The 19,786-nt window shown below is 39.0% G+C and overlaps 2 long non-coding RNA genes across 2 annotated transcripts in view; one reads left to right on the forward strand and one right to left on the reverse strand.

Moving 5' to 3' along the window:
• The window catches only part of LOC121378257, a 21,909-nt gene continuing 2,123 nt past the window's right edge, over positions 1-19,786 (reverse strand). The window contains exons 2-4 of the long non-coding RNA XR_005958693.1: positions 9,417-9,528; positions 1,644-1,850; positions 1-108 (exon numbers count right to left, since the gene is read on the reverse strand). This is a non-coding gene — a long non-coding RNA (uncharacterized LOC121378257). The remainder of the gene's footprint in view (positions 109-1,643; positions 1,851-9,416; positions 9,529-19,786) is intronic.
• LOC121378259 overlaps positions 11,430-19,786 on the forward strand; it is a 25,556-nt gene continuing 17,199 nt past the window's right edge. Inside the window, exon 1 of the long non-coding RNA XR_005958695.1 lies at positions 11,430-11,565. This is a non-coding gene — a long non-coding RNA (uncharacterized LOC121378259). The remainder of the gene's footprint in view (positions 11,566-19,786) is intronic.

Consider the following 19,786-nt stretch of genomic DNA (forward strand, 5'->3'; position numbering starts at 1 on the left):
GAGAATTGAATATTCGTTTTATTAAGCAAACCGTGATTATGTGTTATCTCTTAATAGATACATACACACACCTTTTCTAACCAATCCAGGATGGCGTACTTCCAAGTTCTGAAAGATAACGAGACTATTTAACCAAACGACCTGTACTGTATTTGTTTTTAAAGCTGAAATCTTGGGTTTGTATTTGTGTGTGTGTGTGTGTGTGTGTGTGTGTGTGTGTGTGTGTGTGTGTGTGTGTGTGTGTGTGTGTGTGTGTGTGTGTGTGAGTGTGTGTGTGTGAGAGAGATAGAGTGTGAGTGTGAATGTGAGTGTTGTATGTGTTGTATATCTGTGTGTGCGTGTGTGTGTGTGTGAGAGAGAGAGAGAGAGAGAGAGAGAGAGAGAGAGAGAGAGAGAGAGAGAGAGAGAGAGAGAGAGAGAGAGAGAGAGAGAGAGTGTGAGAGTGTGAATGTGAGTGTGAGTGTTGTATGTGTTGTATATCTGTGTGTGCGTGTGTGTGTGTGTGTGTGTGTTTGTGTGTGTGTGTGTCATCCACACTATATGTGAGACTTATAAAATGATTGACACCCAATAGCCGACGATTAATAAATCAATATGTTCTAGTGGTATCATTATTCATTACATTCATTTATTTCAACTTATTGTCGTGCTTATATTCAATTAAGGTTCAAGCACGCTGTCCCGAGCACACACACCTCAACTATCTGGACTGTCTGTCCAGGACAGTGGGTTAGTTGTTAATTGTTAGTGGTTAGTGAGCAAGAAGAGGGTGTAGTGGTCTTACGCCTACCCACTCAGTCATTAGAACTCGCTCTGGATGGGAGCCGGTACCGGGCTGAGAACCCTGTACCTACCAGCCTTATGTCCGATGGTTTAACCACACCGATGCTAGTGGAATGAATAAATGTTTAACAACACCCCAGCACGAAAAATACATCGGCTATCCGAGGCTAGTGGGGTAATTAAAGAACACAAACCTATCGTTTTTGATATAACACAAATGACGTAGTATCTAGTTAAAACAGAACTCTTTAAACAGAGAAATTCAACTCAACACATTAGGCACCATATGTCGTGAAATTACTTGTAACACCTTAAAGGGACATTCCTGAGTTTGCTGCATTGTAAGATGTTTCCGACTAATAAAATATTTCTACGATTAAACTTACATATTAAATATATTTTCTTGTTTAGAATATCGGTGTCTGTATATGCAATGTGTTTCTGGTCGTCTTAATATTTGTAAGAAGCCCAAACTGGATTTTCTCTTGAAATAATTTCGTACGTACGAAAAATAAATTCTAGGAAATAAAATGAAATTTAACCTAGTACAAATACTAGAACGATCAGAAACACGTTTAATATACAGCCACTAACATTTCATGCAGAAAAATATATTTGATATGTAATTACAATCGTTAAAAAGTCGTTGTCAGTCAATAACATCTTAAAAATTGCAGCACACTCCCTTTAACTGAAACTTTTAGTAGTTGACCCATACTGATTTTTTTTACAAGGTACTTGTCAAGGAAGAGTACTCCCTAAAACAAGTAGTCACATTGCCCTATAGACAATATTCTGACATAGAAATGGTCTTGAACTATGGAGTAATTAATGTGCAACCATTAGTACCTGTACCATACCTGGGAAGATCTCATAGCACATTGGATGTGGAGGGACATGCGTTTTGCAGCAATGTTCGCTTTTAATAAATTCAAACGGCTGCCAACGCCCGTTGTAACAGTAAAAGGCATAGCAATTGCGTTGTGTGGAATCCCCTGTTTTACACTCGGCTGTTGTGGTGGGGGGCCCGGGAGTCGTCGGATACGTCGTACGGCGAGATGGTAGACCTGGGAACAAAACAGGCATATACCATTGAAACAGATAACACTTCAGTAACAGGGCCGTCGGAGTTGGGTTTGAAGGTTGAGTTTTAGAGTCCGTGACGTCTATATATCCCCCACCTCATGAAAAGGACTGCACATACACACACACACACACACACACACACACACACACACACACATGCAAACGTACATACATACACGCATATATTGTAGTGTGCAAACATATATGTACCTATATACATACACAGGAAGGAAGGAAATGTTTTATTTAACGACGCACTCAACACATTTTATTTACGGTTATGTGGCGTCGGACATATGGCTAAGGTCCGCACAGACATTGAGAGAGGAAACCCACTGTCGCCACTTCATGGGCTACTCTTTTCGATTAGCAGCAAGGGATCTTTTACATGCACCATCCCACAGACAGGATAGTACATACCACGGCCTTTGTTACACCAGTTGTGGAGCACTGGCTGGGAAGAGAAATAGCCCAATGGGTCTACCGTCGGGGATCGATCCTAGATCGACCGCGCATCAAGCGAATGCTTTACCACTGGGCTACGTCCCGCCCATGCATACACAGACACATACGTATACACACATCTATATATACATACATAAATTTCCATACATTCATTAATAACCATCACATGTGCTATCTTCGCTAGCGAAGGTTCCATTCCTTATCTATAGCGTAATACGAAATGCAGTATACTATACGGAACGGTACCTTGGCACGAGAAGATGCATATTTGCAAGCATAACCCTTATTATCAATGTCTGTAGTCATGTTCATCGATGTTACTATATCAAATAACGTTTAAACAATTACTGATTAACTAGGTGTAATTAGAGGACCCTAAAACAAGAATTTGAGGCCAATATTATATAAGCCAAAGAGAAAATGGCCTTTTAAACTAATTCTGAGATATTTATTATTTGGTTTGCCAATGTCGAGTTTTTATTTGAGACGAAAACAAAATCACTACAAAATACAAAACAGTTTTAGTTCACAACTCTTTACGATATTTTAATCTAACTTTTGAATTTTTATATTGAGAATTACAATCGATTCTTTCATGTGCGTCCCTTTGTTTGACACCCAATAGCTGATGGGTTCCCACCCATTTTGCCTACAACCCAGTATGCCTACACTCAGTTTGCCTACAATGTGAAAAAGTGACATCCCCAGTTCATAGTGGGACAATACCTATTATTTTGTGTCTTAAACCAATATAAAAATATTGTATTACATAAACAATTAAGACTATAATGAACATAAGTAATGTAATTGGAGCTTAGTTGCACAAAGGTGATTTCATGCTCTTTATGGTGATTAGTATTAGTCCAATGATCCCATGCTGTGATCTTTAATATGTGATCAAAGTGAAATGGCCTTCATGATTCTTTGATATAGGATTAAACTTCAACTTAGTACAAAATATTTGTTGAATATTTGTGAGGTCATTTTATAGTTTAATTGTTTTTGTTGTGTGATGTTAATCGGTTTTATAATAAAATATGTGTTTGTCATATACTCTTCAAAAGAAGAAACGCAAAACCACATTGTCGTAACATTTGGAGAATTGATTTAATTATTGAATGGTGAGTCCGATAATTACCAAATGTTGCAGGATTGTTCACAATTCACTCTAGTCCATTGTGAGTAAGTGATAGGACACACCACCAAGGTCAAGGTCATCTGGAGTCAATACCGGGTGTGGCCTCCGCGTGTGTTGACAACTGCCTGGCACCGCCTACCCATTGAAGCAACCAGAGTACGGATGACGTCCCGGGGGATGGTGGCCCACTCGGCCTGCAAGGCTGCTGCCAGCTCGGGCAGGGTCTGGGGCTGTGGTTGTCGCTGTCGGAGGCGTCGGTCCAACTCGTCCCATAGATGCTCAATTGGGTTCAAATCCGGTGATATCGATGGCCAAGGAAGGACATTAATGTTGTTGTTCTGTAGGAAAGCCGTTGTGAGACGTGCTGTGTGAGGCCTGGCGTTGTCATGTTGGAACACTGCGTTGGCGTTGGCCATAACTGGAACGATGTGTGGCCGGAGGATCTGGTCAATGTAGCCCTGTGCATTCAGGTTGCCCTGCACGTGGACCAGGTCAGTTCTGCCAGTGTGTGAGATGGCTGCCCACACCATGACACTACCCCCGCCGAATCTGTCCACTTCCTGCACGCAGTTTGCCGCATAACGTTCACCACGACGCCTATACACGCGACATCTTCCATCATGACGTCGGAGCAGAAATCGGGACTCGTCACTGAACCACACCTGTCTCCATCGCAGTTGAGGCCATTGTCGATGAATCTGGCACCACTGCAGTCGGAGTCGACGGTGTTGTGGTGTTAAGATGACACCTCGAACTGGACGTCTGGCACGAATTCCTACCTCACGTAGGCGGTTCCGTACGGTCTGGTCGGATATCCTGCGCAAACCTGGTATTGCTGCGGCTGTGGAGGTGGCAGTAGTCAATCGTTCCCGAAGGTGGCGTACCCGGATGTAGCGGTCCTGCCCGGGGGTAGTGACCCGTGGTCGACCGGATCTAGGGAGGTCACGTGTTGATCCATGTTGCTGGTAACGGTCCCACAGTCTGGAGATGGTGCTTGGGGACACATGGAATGCCCTGGCAACGGCCGTTCTGGATTCGCCTGCGTCTAGTCGGCCGATGGCATTGTTTCTCTGCGGTTCACTGAGACGTGGCATGTCCTGGATTGTCAACTGTCGGCCAGATACAGAGGCCAGGCAAGCGAACACCCTGCACTTTTATACTGTCGGTGTTCATGTTGTACGTGCAGACAACGCACGTGCAGTGGTGACATGGTTTGCACGTGGCTGCGTTTTTGCGAATATTCACATTTTGGAACTTTATTGTACAGTAGCTGCGTTTTATCGAATGTAACCGTGGGAATGTGTTTGGGACATGCAATGACCTTATATTCACAAAGCATGAACCGGTAGGAAACATAAAATCGGAGTTATAACCCATTTGTACCCTTTTGCGTTTCTTTTTTTGAAGAGTATATTATTTTGTCATGTTATTTTTATACATAGGGACCATACATGGAATGCTCCACTTTTAACTGGGGATGGCATCTTTTCATACTGCGTGTAGGCAAAGTGGGTTGTAGGCAAACTGAGTGTAGGCAAAGTGGGTTGTAGGCAAAATGGGAGGACACCAGCTGCTGCATCTATCGTGCTGAGGTTTTGTTACACATTCAATCATTTTTCACCGGAGCTCATTAAAGGGACGTTCACACCAAAAACCGCGCTTTAACAGCAGCTATTCCAGCAGAGCAAGCAGTTCCGAACGCACACGGTCATTGCTTCATGTTTACATGTTTTGAATTGTGAAATCCCAAGAAATCAACAGATACGTGAAGAAGTTTCATGTGGCTGGCAGTTTGCCAACCAAAAAAAAACCCAAACAGAACACCGCATCGATAATCGCACGGAAATCTGTCATTCAGCGATTGGTGTGGTTACCAGTGCGTTTCCCATATTCCTTTTGTTTTTGTTATTCTTTTTACCGCACGATTTCTGTGAATGAAGAAGTTTGTTTTGTTTAACGACACCACTAGAGCACACTGATTTATTAATCATCGGCTATTGGATGTCAAACATATGGTCATTTTGACACAGTCATAGAGAAGAAACCCGCTACATTTTTTTTCCATTAGTAGTATGGGATCTTTTATATGCACTATCCCACAGACAGAATAGCTGATACCACGGCCTTTGATATACCAGTCGTGGTGCACTGGCTGAAACGAGAAATACCCCAATGGGCCCACCGACGGGGATCGATCCCAGACCCACCGCGCATCAAGCGAACGCTTTACCACTGGGCTACATCCCGTCCCTCTGTGAATGAATAAACGAAGGAAATGTTTTATTTAACGACGCACTCAACACATTTTATTTACGGTTATATGGCGTCAGACATATTGAGAGAGGAAACCCGCTGTCGCCATTTCATGGGCTACTCGTTTCGATTAGCAGCAAGGAATCTTTTATATGCACCATACCACAGACTGGACAGTACATACCACGGCCTTAGTTACACCAGTTGTGGAACACTGGCTGGAACAAGAAATAGCCCGACGGGGATCGATCCTTGACCGACCGCGCATCAAGCGAACACTTTACCATTGGGTTACTTCCCGCCCCGATTTCTGTGAATGATTGAATGAAGTAACTTCAAAACCATTTTCGTTTTGCACCGTAAAAGTTCGGATTTGGTGTGAACAGCAGGGCGCGAGTGCAGTGCGGCAAACATGTTTAAAAAAAAAAATTAATTAATGTAATAGTTCCAGTTCAGAGCGCAAATGTACAGCAAACGTATGCGTGATGTTGAAAAAATCCAAAGAGTTGACATGGATACCTTTGATTCCGTACACCGGGAAACTCATACTCAGATAAGTGAACACATTCTAAATTATGTTGTCCCCTGCATCATGTTTGACACAATGTCGGACTAGTGCAATATACTCAAAGGCAAAAGTTATTGTGACATGGATTGTTTGGAGTAATACATTTGTAAATGGATTTGTGGATGTAAACCAGAGAAAATGTGCATGAAACAGCTCAAACAAATGCAACCAAGCTTTTGTTGTAGCGATTGCATACTTTGTGCAAGAAACATGGAATCTTCGGGAGAAATGCTGTCCAGTGTTCACCATAAAAGGCCAGACATTCAGTCACAAATCATTGACACTCTGTGCAGCCTTCAGAAGTCCAGAAGTCAGAAAAAACCCGACAGCCCGTACCATCTCTTTCTCCAGCGTTTAGTGGCCTCAATGAGACGACGATGTCAGGCCTGCATCAATGCTCAAGGTGGACACACTCGCCACTGACTGTGTGAACTTTGCTCTGGACCCCCTCTAGTGATGTGGCTCATTTGCATATGGCAGGTGCGCCCTTTTCATGGACTATTGCTCGTTTCCATACCTTCAGACATTTCTCTTTCCATGTTATAATGTTCCATACACGGCAGTAAACACTTATCATCAATTATCTTTGTCTTTTGTGTGTCACACTAACTTTTGCCTTTTAGTATCTATCCAAGCTCTAGCTATACTATGGATTCTAATATGACAGTTAACGTATTTCAGGGAAGCTGCTAGTTAGCATTTTACCTCCATATCGGACTATTCACCGTCAACAGATACCGTACGTCTATATATTACTACTCAAAAGAATTTAAGGGTCAAAAAGTTATAACCAAATAAGTATCAGAGTGTATTAGATTGATGATGTAAACTACACCAAAAATTTAATTTATTGTTCCATATTTACAAAAACCCACAAATAAACGTCACTGTATACAAGAAAGTCACATGACATGCTGTCAAAGTTGAAGGTTGTCAAACATGGATTTTACACATTAGAACATTCGTTTAATAGTGTGTGAATCCACCCCTGGTGCGAATACACTCGACACATCGTTGCCTCATGCTGTTGATCAGACGTCTGAAGAACTTTTGGGGAATGGCCTGCCACTCTGCCATAAGAAGTTGACCCAGATCATGAAGGTTGGCCGGAGGGGCATGGTTATCCCGAACTCTCCTGCCTAATTCGTCCCAAGGGGTGCTCTATTGGGGCCAAGTCAGGCGAATATGCTGGCCAATCCATCCTGGCGATACCTTGTTGTCTGAGAAAGTCCGTTACCACCCTGGCGCGGTGGTGTCTGGCATTGTCATCCTGCAGAACTGCCCCGCCGCCAATCTGCTGAAGGCCTGGGAGAACCAACGGCCGGATAATCTCATTCAGATAGCGGATTCCATTCACATTGCCATCCACCACATAGAGGGGGGTCCTGTGGTGGATAGAGATGCCGCCCCACACCATGACGCTGCCACCACCGAACCGGTGACGTTGTCTAACGTTAACGTCAGCGAAGCGCTCCCCAGGACGTCTGTAGACACGATCCCGACCGTCGTTGAACTGGAGACTAAACCTGGACTCATCAGTGAACATCACTCGACCCCACTGAACACGTTGCCACCGCAGATGAAGTGTGCACCAGTGACGTCTGGCCGTTCTGTGACGTGGTAGGAGTGGTGGTCGAACAGCCTGGCGACGGCAGCGTAGATTATTGGCTCTCAGACGATTGTGTATGGTTTGATCAGACACTCGAGTTCCAGTCGCAGTCCGCAGATTGTCACGTAATCGGCGTGCAGTGGTTGTGCGTTGACGTAGAGCCATATTGGTGATGTAGCGGTCCTCTCTATTTGTAGTGCTTCGGGGTCTTCCCGAACGTGGACGATTTCGAACAGAATTCGTTGCTTGGTACCGTTGCCACAGTCGGCCAACGACACTCTGGCTGACACCAAGTCTCAGAGTAACATTTCTTTGCGTATTGCCATCCTGAAGCCAAGCAATAGCCCTTCCTCGATCTTCGATAGTCAGTTGACGTCATACCATTGTTGAATTTGGAGTGTGCACCGTACGCGAACGCAAGCTCCAATTATACGGAAATTCAGCATTGGGAACATGGAATACACGTGCAAAGCGTGCAAATGAAGCGCTTTGTGAAAAAGCAAGTTATGGGCACTTAGCAGATCTTTCGCTTTCGCCCTAATTTACGTGCAAATGTAAGCATGTTTTCGCCATTAGAACTAGTCGACAGTGTCAATGACAGTGGATTTTAATTCATTGATGGGTTGCTTAGACCCACTTTCGTCAAAATGGAACGATACCATGCGTGACATTATGGTCTAGCTAATATAATTGACATTCAGAAAATAATGTCGAAAATATCGTCTGACCCTTAAATTCTTTTGAGTAGTATATATAATAACTGGGGTTTTTTTAGAAAGGTTCGATACGTCACTGACAGTGATTGCAATGCAAAGGTAAACGTTTCAGGTGGGAAATCTCTTAACAGTGGTAATATTATGGATGTAGGTAGCCATCTCCTTTAATGCTTAATCTTGATATAAAGTAGGAAGATCTTCTTTGTTTGCTAGGTGAATCGCGCACAGCCAGTAAAAGCAAGCACAACTATGCCATAGCTTACCAAGACCGAATGTGCATCCAAATGAAACACGTTTCGAACTATATTATACGAATTTGAATATGTGGTAGTTACTATCATATTGGCTAGTAGATGTATCAAAACATTTCGATGCCCACAAATGCATTAAAGGGACATTCCTGAGTTTGCTGCACGTTTTAAGATCTTATCGACTAACAAAGACTTTTTAACGATTATAATTACATATCAAATATATTTTTTTAACGTAGCATGGTTATATATAGTGCATTTAATTCATTTCTGATATGGTGTGACGGTAACACAAACTAAATATTGCTATTTCATAAAGAAATATTTGTCAAAACATAAACATTTAACACTGTACGCAAATCCCAAAATGGAAAATGTTTTTAAAACATAAATAACTTTTGTTACAATTTTCTCCCTCGAAGGTAGAGAATAAATTGTAACGAAAGTGAGATACAGCTATTTAAGACTCGACTCTAGTGTGTACACTAAATGTATATCAAATAAATACATGTATGCCTTTAAATAAAGAAATAAACGCTAAACTTACCAGTACACTTACAAATTACACTAACACTCATGACAACCAAGCAGAATATCCTGGAGTTCATTGTGGCACAACTGCAGAATAGGTCTACGTTCCTTCACAAAGTAACACTGTCCTGCAAAAACACGTTAGGTCGCATGCATTATTACAGGGACATTCTTGAGTTTGCTGCATTGTAAGATGTTTCTGACTAATAAAATAATTCTACGATTAAACTTACATATTAAATATATTTTCTTGTTTAGAATATCAGTGTGTGTATATTCAATGTGTTTCTGGTCGTCTTAATATTTGTAAGAAGCTCAAACTTGATTTTGTCTTCAAATAATTTAGTACGTACGAAAAATATATATTTTAGGAAATAAAATGAAATTTAACCTAGTACAAATATTAGAACGATCAGAAACAGGTTTAATAATATATTATGCAGAAAAATATATCTGATATGTAATTGCAATTGTTAAACATTCCCTTTAATCGATAACATCTTAAAAATTGCACCAAACTCAGGAATGTTCCTTTAACGATCTGGAGGCAAATACCAGTGCGAGAGCAAATATAGCATACACTTCATATAAACCGTTGCTACTGAATCTGAACGACAAAACAGTATTCCGATATCACAACCGTATATCTGCACAAGACAGAGTCGAAAGGAAGTTCGGCAAAGTTGTAACTGCTTCCATGACCAGGTGCTCGTCCTTATAAGGACCGTCAATCCCCTAGGAGGTACGTAACAGTATGTGTCATCCATCTTACCATAGTTTGACACCCAATAGCCGATGTATTTTTCGTGCTGGGGTGTCGTTAAACATTCATTCAGTCATTCATTCCATCTTGCACCGCCCGTAGTTGGATTGCCACTCTCAAGACTAACTTAGAAAACCAAAACTGGCCCAGGATCGATAGAGCTTAATGGAATATATACAGCTGTGATGGCAGGCACTCACGAATCACTGTAAAAACAGTGGTGACATCAGGTGTTCGCGAAAGAGGAGCATATCCTGTCCAACCAGTGGGTGAGGATGAAGTTTTAAATGTAAATGCATTTACATCACTGTAGATGGAGTTGATCATGGTCAAATTCTACGTCTTGTACCCTCTATATTTGTGTCTGCCAAACAATAAATTTCATTTGTTTGAGCTCGAGAGACAGACATATATACTGGTAGGGATGGAGAGAGAGAGAGAGAGAGAGAGAGAGAGAGAGAGAGAGAGAGAGAGAGAGAGAGAGAGAGAGAGAGAGAGAGAGAGAGAGAGAGGTGTGTTGGAGAAAGTTTGTTCATATCAGACAACAAATCGCACAAGTGTCTTCCTATCGTTCGATGAAACTGTATATACCATGGTCTAATTAGTCTTATTAATATCATGTAACACCCTTAGTTTCCTTCCTGATATTGTTCTAATGCGTGGACGGACTCATAAGCAGTGGAGTTATTTGCCCAGAGCAGAGTTCAAACAAGTTAAATAATAGCATATAGGCGATTACGTGTTTCTGGAGAATTATACAAAACCGGACACCACTACAATTCATTCAACATCCGGAAGACACTATGTCGCACATGACTCATAGTTTATGTATATGCAGAGGGCACGATTTTTAGTCTTCTTTTTCTTATTATTTATTTCATTTCTTATTATTTTATTTATTTATTTATTATTCTTATTCTTATGATTGATGATGATGATGATGATTATTATTATTATTATTATTATTATTATTATTATTATTATTATTATTATTATTATTATTATGCCTCTTCTTATAAACATCTCACCTCATTTGAAAGTGTATTGCACGCAACAAACACATGCATACTTGTCTGCATATTAAATGACCAACTTCCAAGGCTTCAGTTTGCAAAATATGCAGTTGCATATGCACCTGTCATTCGTTGCCGTCATCCATTAAGTAATTCATGCATTATGAACTGCATTCAACACATCCTTTCAGAAAGATGACGTAATCGAACATATAAAAAGTGCTATAAGATCTGTAAAATGTTGGGTCTGCACAAAATGCATGGACTATTCTCTTTGGCGTTAGTCGCATTGGGTTGTCTTTTGCCTTGTAACATTGCACAGCAATGCTGGCGTGGAAACGTCGTATATGCATGCTTGTTTGTCCATCAACAAACACGAGATTGCAAAGGTAAGCACTTCTTTTATTAAAGTAAGTTTTCTTGATTATTTTTAAATAACGTTGGTGTTATTTAGTTAAAAAGTATGTTTGTTTTGTTTAACGACGCCACTAGAGCACATTGCTTTATTAATCATCGGCTATTGGATGTCAAACATTTGGTAACTTTGACGTATAGTCTTAGAGGAAACCCGCTACATTTGTCCATTAGTAGCAAAGGGTCTTTTATATGCACCATCTCACAAACAGGATATCACATACCACGGCCTTTGATATACCAGTCGCGGTGCACTGGCTACAACGAGAAATGGCCCAATGGGCCCACCGACGGGGATCGATCCCACACCGACCGTGCATCAGGCGAGTGCTTTACCTCTGAGTTACGTCCCGCCCCTTGGTGTTATTTAGAGACATAATATATTTCAAAAATAAACATTAGTAAATAAATGTTACTTAACATATTAATTAAAATAAACAGAACAAAATAACTGATATTTTAATTAAATAACTTAAAATATGTTCTACATATCATTGAAGGAATGTTTACCTATTTTATATAATTATAAATGATACGCTATTACACTGTCTGGCAGATGGATGTATTTTTGTTTTGGTCCCTTTATTTACGTTTTGCGTTTAATGTCAATGGTGCAATTTATTGAGGAAAAAAAAAGCTAACAACATTATTCTGAAAATTTTCTTTCTTCTTTTATCTTTCACGAAATAACCGTATTAAAGGGACATTCCTGAGTTTGCTACATTGTAAGATGTTTCCAACTAATAAACTAATTCTACGATTAAACTTACATATTAAATATATTTTGTTGTTTAGAATGTCAGTGTTTGTATACTCAATGTGTTTCTGGTCGTCTTAATATTTGTAATAAGCTCAAACTGGATTTTGTCTTTAAATAATTTCGTACGTACGAAAAAAATATATTTTAGAAAATAAAATGAAATATAACCTAGTACAGATATAAGAACGATCAGAAATACGTTTAATATACAGCCACTAATATATTATGCAGAAAAATATATTTGATATGTAATTACAATCGTTAAAAAGTCTCTGTTAGTCGAAAACATCACACAAATTGCAGCAAACTCAGGAATGTCCCTTTAAACCAGAACCTTGCTTTAATTATTTTCTTATTGCATATTAAAGCCGCTGTCTCGTGTATTTCTAAAATATTGTACTGATGGAAAGGAGTAAGGGCACACACAACTAGTAACATCTAGTCTTGGGAATTTATTGGAATTGCATCGTCTATATAACTGTAGTCGGTTTTCACTAACTGATCAACTTCTAATTATACAATCGGTTAGAATTATATGAACACAATGATTATTTGAATTATAATAACCATGAACCTAGTGTCGTGTTCACTGGGATACACCCTATGAATTGTTAATTTTACATTTAATAACTACTTAAATAACTATTTAATATCTGTTTTTTCTTTATGTACGCATTAACACAAACCGTAACATAGTTGCATCAATTCCATCATCTAAACTTGGAGAATCAGTTACAGTTAACATTTCCACACACAATTGATGGATTCTTATAATTAGTCACCACATCGGTAGAGGCAAACCGATCGATTTTATATTATAAAGGATCCGTGGTACATTATTAGTAGCAGCAAACGTTAAATGTTCGTGTTTAACGTAACGGATAATGGGTTAACGAATATATTCATACCTATTAATTTGTACGGAACCATTTCTTACGTATACGAATAACGCATACGTATATACGCATTTGCGAACGGGTGGTCGTTGTTTAAAGGGACTATCCTGGGTTTGCTGCCATGGTAACATGCTTACGACATACGGAGCCTTTTTAGTGAGTACAACTACATATTAAAATATATTTTCAGTTTGTATAAAGTAGGTGTTTGTTGTCGTCCTGATGTTTATAGCAGCTCATACAGAATTTGTCCTTCCAATAATTTTGTAATATATATATATATATATATATATATATATATATATATATATATATATATATATATATACTACTCAAAAGAATTTAAGGGTCAAAAATTTATAACCAAATAAGTTTCAGAGTGTATTAGATTGATGATGTAAACTACACCAACATTTTTATTTATTGTTCCATATTTACAAAAACCCACAAATAAACGTCACTGTATACAAGAAAGTCACATGACATGCTGTCAAAGTTGAAGGTTGTCAAACATGGATTTTACACATTAGAACATTCGTTTAATAGTGTGTGAATCCACCCCTGGCGCGAATACACTCGACACATCGTTACCTCATGCTGTTGATCAGACGTCTGAAGAACTCTTGGGGAATGGCCTGCCACTCTGCCATAAGACGTTGACCCAGATCATGAAGGTTGGCCGGAGGGGCATGGTTATCCCGAACTCTCCTGCCTACTTCGTCCCAGGCGTGCTCTATTGGGGACAAGTCAGGCGAATATGCTGGCCAATCCATCCTGGCGATACCTTGTTGTCTGAGAAAGTCCGTTACCACCCTGGTGCGGTGGGGTCTGGCATTGTCATCTTGCAGAACTGCCCCGCCGCCAATCTGCTGAAGGCCTGGGAGAACCAACGGCCGGATAATCTCATTCAGATAGCGGATTCCATTCAGATTGCCATCCACCACATAGAGGGGGGGGGGTCCTGTGGTGGATAGAGATGCCGCCCCACACCATGACGCTGCCACCACCGAACCGGTGACGTTGTCTAACGTTAACGTCAGCAAAGCGCTCCCCAGGACATCTGTAGACACGAACCCGACCGTCGTTGAACTGGAGACTGAACCTGGACTCATCAGTGAACATCACTCGACCCCACTGAACACGTTGCCACCGCAGATGAAGCGTGCACCAGTGACGCCTGGCCGTTCTGTGACGTGGTAGGAGTGGTGGTCGAACAGCCTGTAGAGCCATATTGGTGATGTAGCGGTCCTCTCTTCGGGGTCTTCCCGAACGTGGACGATTTCGAACAGAATTCGTTGCTTGGTACCGTTGCCACAGTCGGCCAACGACACTCTGACTGACACCAAGTCTCAGAGCAACATTTCTTTGCGTATTGCCATCCTGAAGCCAAGCAATAGCCCTTCCTCGATCTTCGATAGTCAGTTGACGTCGTACCATTGTCGAATTTGGAGTGTGCACCGTACACGAACGCAAGCTCCAATTATACGGAAATTCAGCATTGGGAACATGGAATACACATGCAAAGCGTGCAAATGAAGCGCTTTGTGAAAAAGCAAGTTATTGGCACTTAGCAGATCTTTCGCTTTCGCCCTAATTTACGTGCAAATGTAAGCATGTTTTCGCCATTAGAACTAGTCGACAGTGTCAATGACAGTGGATTTTAATTCATTTATGGGTTGCTTAGACCCACTTTCGTCAAAATGGAACAATACCATGCGTGACATTATGGTCTAGCTAATATAATTGACATTCAGAAAATAATGTCGAAAATATCATCTGACCCTTAAATTCTTTTGAGTAGTATATATATATATATATATATATATATATATATGTATGTATGTATGTATCTATGTATGTCTGTATGTCTGTGTGTGTGTGTGTGTGTGTGTGTGTGTGTGTGTGTGTGTGTGTGTGTGTTTTTTATGAATTAAAATTAATAATGACTTCTAAAAACATTGACACAGGACGGCAAAGACAAATACAGACACTGGTATTCTAAACAACACAATGCATTTAGTATGTAATTCGTGTAGCCAAATAGACTGTTAGTGGGAAACATCTTACTATGGCTGCAATGTTTGTTTTGTTTACCGGCACCACTAGATAACATTGATTAATCAATCATCGGCTATTGGATGTCAAAATGTTTGTAACTCTGACATAGTCATAGAGAGAAACCGCTACATTTTTCCATTAGTAGCAAGTGATCTTTTATATGCACTTTCCCACAGAAAGGAAATCACACACCACTGCGTTTGACCAGTTGTGTTGCACTGGTTGAAACGATTAAAAAAATCCCGCAATCAGTTGAATGGATCCACCGAGGTGGTTCGATCCTGTGACGCAAGGTCCTCAAGCGATCACTCAGCCGATTGAGCACAATCCCGCCCCGTACTATGGTTGCAAACAAAGGACAGTGCCTTAACTCATCGTCCGTACTCACGACTGAGGGAAGTGAAAAACAATTCATTTGACGAGACCAGTTTGAAAAATCCTTTATTTCCTAAGGACACGATGTGTGCAAAGGCGTCTGAAGCGGGGTGGTGTGGGGGAGGGGTCAGGGAGGCATCTCTGAAGCTGGGGGGGGGGGGCGCTAGGGTATGTGTTGCCCCTGTCCCTTACCCAGTTGAGAGGCGATCTAAACATGGATTTGAATGAACATAATATAATGTATTATAATTCGTGTGTGTGTGTGTGTGTGTGTGTCTGTGTGTGTGTGTGTGTGTGTGTGTATTTATATGACCTCATATTTATCCTGAACACCACTATTCCTACCCGTCCCCCAGAGTATCTATAAAAAAAGGTTTTAAGTTCCTCTCCACAAATTAAAATATCAAAAAAAGAAGAAAAAAAGAGAAAAAAGTGAGACCTGTCCTCTATAAGCGTAAAGGCACTAGGTGCATGATTATAGCTTATGTGATCCAAACCGGATTTTCCATAAATATCACATTCTGTGTGAAGCTCAAAGGTCAAGAATGGTTAAATACAGCTTCAGAGGATTCATAACAGAATCAATCCAAGAAAAACGTACATACTGAGTTAAATTAATAATACATTATGTATTTATGTCTACCCTAACATATTTACATATATCCATTTTCTCCTGACAACTTAAGGATCACATTTCACGGTCAAAGGTCAAGAAATGTAAAATACAGCTTGTGAGGTTTGATAACAGAATCAATCCAAGAAAAACAAGTACATATTGAGTCAAATTAATAACATGTATTCATGTTTATACAAACATATTTACATATGTCCATTATTCCTGACAACTTCAATGTCACATGCTTCATGGGGTTGATAACGGAATTAATCCTAGAAAAACATGTAGATATTGACTGAACTTACAGAGCTAGCTGTGGCACTAACCAAATTTTAAAATACGTTTGCTAATTTTATTTTTATTTGTCGAAGTAATTAAGTTTAATAATTGATATTGTTTGAGTTTCTGCAAAAAAAAAGTTCATTGTATGATATCATTTTCTGCACATCAACTGCTAATCCTGACTTAATAATACATAATGTATTTACTTCTGTCCTAACATGTACATATATCACTTTTTTCACATTTTAAGGTCAAAGGTCAGGAATTGTAAATACAGCTTTAGAGGTTTGATAATGGAATCAATCCAAGAAAATCATGTGCATATTGAGTGAACTTAAAGGGACATTCCTACGTTTGCTGCAATTTTTAAGATGTTATCGACCAACAGAGACGTTTTAACGATTGTGATTACATATCAAATATATTTTTCTGCATAAAATTTTAGTGGCTGTATATTAAACGTGTTTCTGATCGTTCTAATATTTGTACTAGGTTATATTTCATTTTATTTCCTAAAATATATTTGTTCGTACATACGAAATTATTTGAAGACAAAATCCAGTTTGGGCTTCTTACAATACAAGTAGTTAGGAAGCAATATGTATATCAAGTAACATCTGACCGGTTCAAAATGTGAAGTGTCCTTAACTTTAAATAAAAGATTAAATACTGACATGACTGATATTGATAATACATTTCTCACGACTCAGGGTGACAATCATTATGCGGAATTAGGATCAGCAAAGACACATCCAGTTATATTAAATCGAACATCTTCACACACACCCCTTTTGTGATTTATTTGAGTTTCAGGGGTTGTATTATTTATATTAAAGGTGTTAATGTTGATTAAAACGTTGCATGTCATATTTGATTTGGTGGGTTACACCCAAATATATAGCACACATATATTCCCTATATATTAGCAAAACAAATTGTTTTGTGTCATTCAATATAATTAAACTATACTAATTGCTTTCTTAGCTCACTCACCTATTCCAGTTCACAGCGACCTTGACCGTAACATTCACACTTGTCCACAGATGAGCATTGGGTTTTAATAACAGTCAGTACTGATAAAAAGAAGTTTTTTTTACCTATATCTCATTAAATTAATAGAATTAAAGTTGCTTTCCATCTAGACCATTTGCGGCAATCTGTTTAGTTGAAAACTGCTTATTGCTGGTATTGTGTTTATATCGCTGAACCAAAAACAATTATATCATGGTCCATGCCTTACATTAAGATTCATTATGTATGGCGATTGGCTTGTTATAGATAAAATATCTTAAATAATTATGATGATAAATGTTGGCAACATGGACACTTTCAATGTAACATTAATTTATTTTATATTAAAATAGTATGTGCTCTAATTAGGTTAGTGTTCTGAATATTCATTAACAAAATTTAATTAAGATATATTGACGTTTTAGCATATTATTAAGTTGACAAAATATATTTTAGGAAAAAAACACTAATGATTTTCAGAAGAAGAAAAAAAAAACATTACGAAGAGCATTACAGGGCTCTGTGTAATACTTACTTTCCTTCTGTTGTTAGAGTTTGTAACTATAAACTTGTTTAACACAGATCTGGATCAGTTGGATTACAGTCTTTTCGAAAGTTTCCTTATATTTCTCTGACAGAGCGTCTTGTTTTTGTTGTTTCTTGCATAATATCCTGTGGTGTTTTTTATGAAAAGACAGATTAGGTTGGTGTCACAAGCTTGGTGAAATAAATAAATAGTATTAAAAGTTTGTTTCAAGTCCTAAATTGTTTTCATATTTATCTAAGATGTTAATTTCAGTTTTAGTGTGTCTTTCCAGAAGATGTAGATTGTGATGAAGACTGTCTTAACCGTAGCACAACCCCCATACCGTAAAATGCTTCATTTTCATTAAATGCCAACCAGTGCTCCACAATTGGTATAACAAATGCTGTGGTGTGTGCTATCTTGTTTGTGGGATGATCATACAACAGATCCCTTGCTGCTAATCGAGAGTAGTAGTGCACTGCATGGCGGCAGAACATTTCCTTTCTTATTATTTGTGTGGTCCTTAATCATATGTCTGATGCCATATAACCGTAAATAAAATGCGTCGAGTGCATCGTTAAATAAAACATTGCCTTCTTTCCTTCATAGTAACTGGAAAGAACATAAAGACTCTATTAAGATTATCATTTTGACTAAAGTCTCACCCACGTTTCTTCAAATATTGTAGACCTAATATCTATACATGTAGGTACGTTTAATGTCTTTCACGGCTTGCACGGAAACAAAGTCTGATTGTTGCTCCCCAACAAACTAGCATTCAGGGCTAGAAGTGCATTACTCTATATTTTCTTCCCATTTGATACGTTTTCACTGCATACAGATTTACGACACACTCTTCCTCTTAATCATTAACTCTGTCTGTAACACAACTTTGTGGAATAACATCTTCTGATGTCTTTCTCTGTCAAATTAAATATAACTGAGTGAACATAGAAGTGCTGTCCTTAACGTTTCTCTCAGCTCTCTTACCTGCATTTACGTTATGGTTGCTGTGGGAAAATGGTAGTAGATATGAAGTAATAGAAAAGGCATCTAATATATGTTTAGATGATATTTTATTATTATCAAACTTTTTGAATTGTATAAATTAATACATGTTATGTCTTGTGTCTGCTCAAAAGACAGTTATCGTGTTTGGACATGTACAATTTAATTCGGATAAGTAATGTTGTGGTGTGATGTTTTTAAAATCAAAGTTACACTGTTTGGGTTCAGGATTCTAGTCATCACAAATATAATCCTACAGGCTACTTCTGTAATGAAATTACTAATATTTGGATACGTTGCTCTTATGAGCATTCACTAGCAAACCTAGATGTGTGCCTATAACCAAACATGCAAAATATAGCGTATTTTAGAACAATGACTTTAACATGACCTTGAAACTAAATAAAATTAAATGTCACCTTTGTAATTTGTAATACTATGGTTAAAGTCTTATTTTTTAAAATACAATATATACACCAGTCCCAACCACAATTCCTCAAAATGCGGTAAAACAGTGTAAATATATGAAAATATATGCAAAATACAGCATGTTTTGTGCTATGACTTTGACCTTGAGATGTGACCTTGAGAATATTTGGAAAAAAATGGCACCAAAGCTTTTCAGAATACTACTGTAATAAGCTTTAAAATGATATATATTGCC

Source organism: Gigantopelta aegis, chromosome 8, assembly GCF_016097555.1.
Source record: "Gigantopelta aegis isolate Gae_Host chromosome 8, Gae_host_genome, whole genome shotgun sequence".
Lineage (NCBI taxonomy): Eukaryota > Metazoa > Mollusca > Gastropoda > Neomphalida > Peltospiridae > Gigantopelta > Gigantopelta aegis.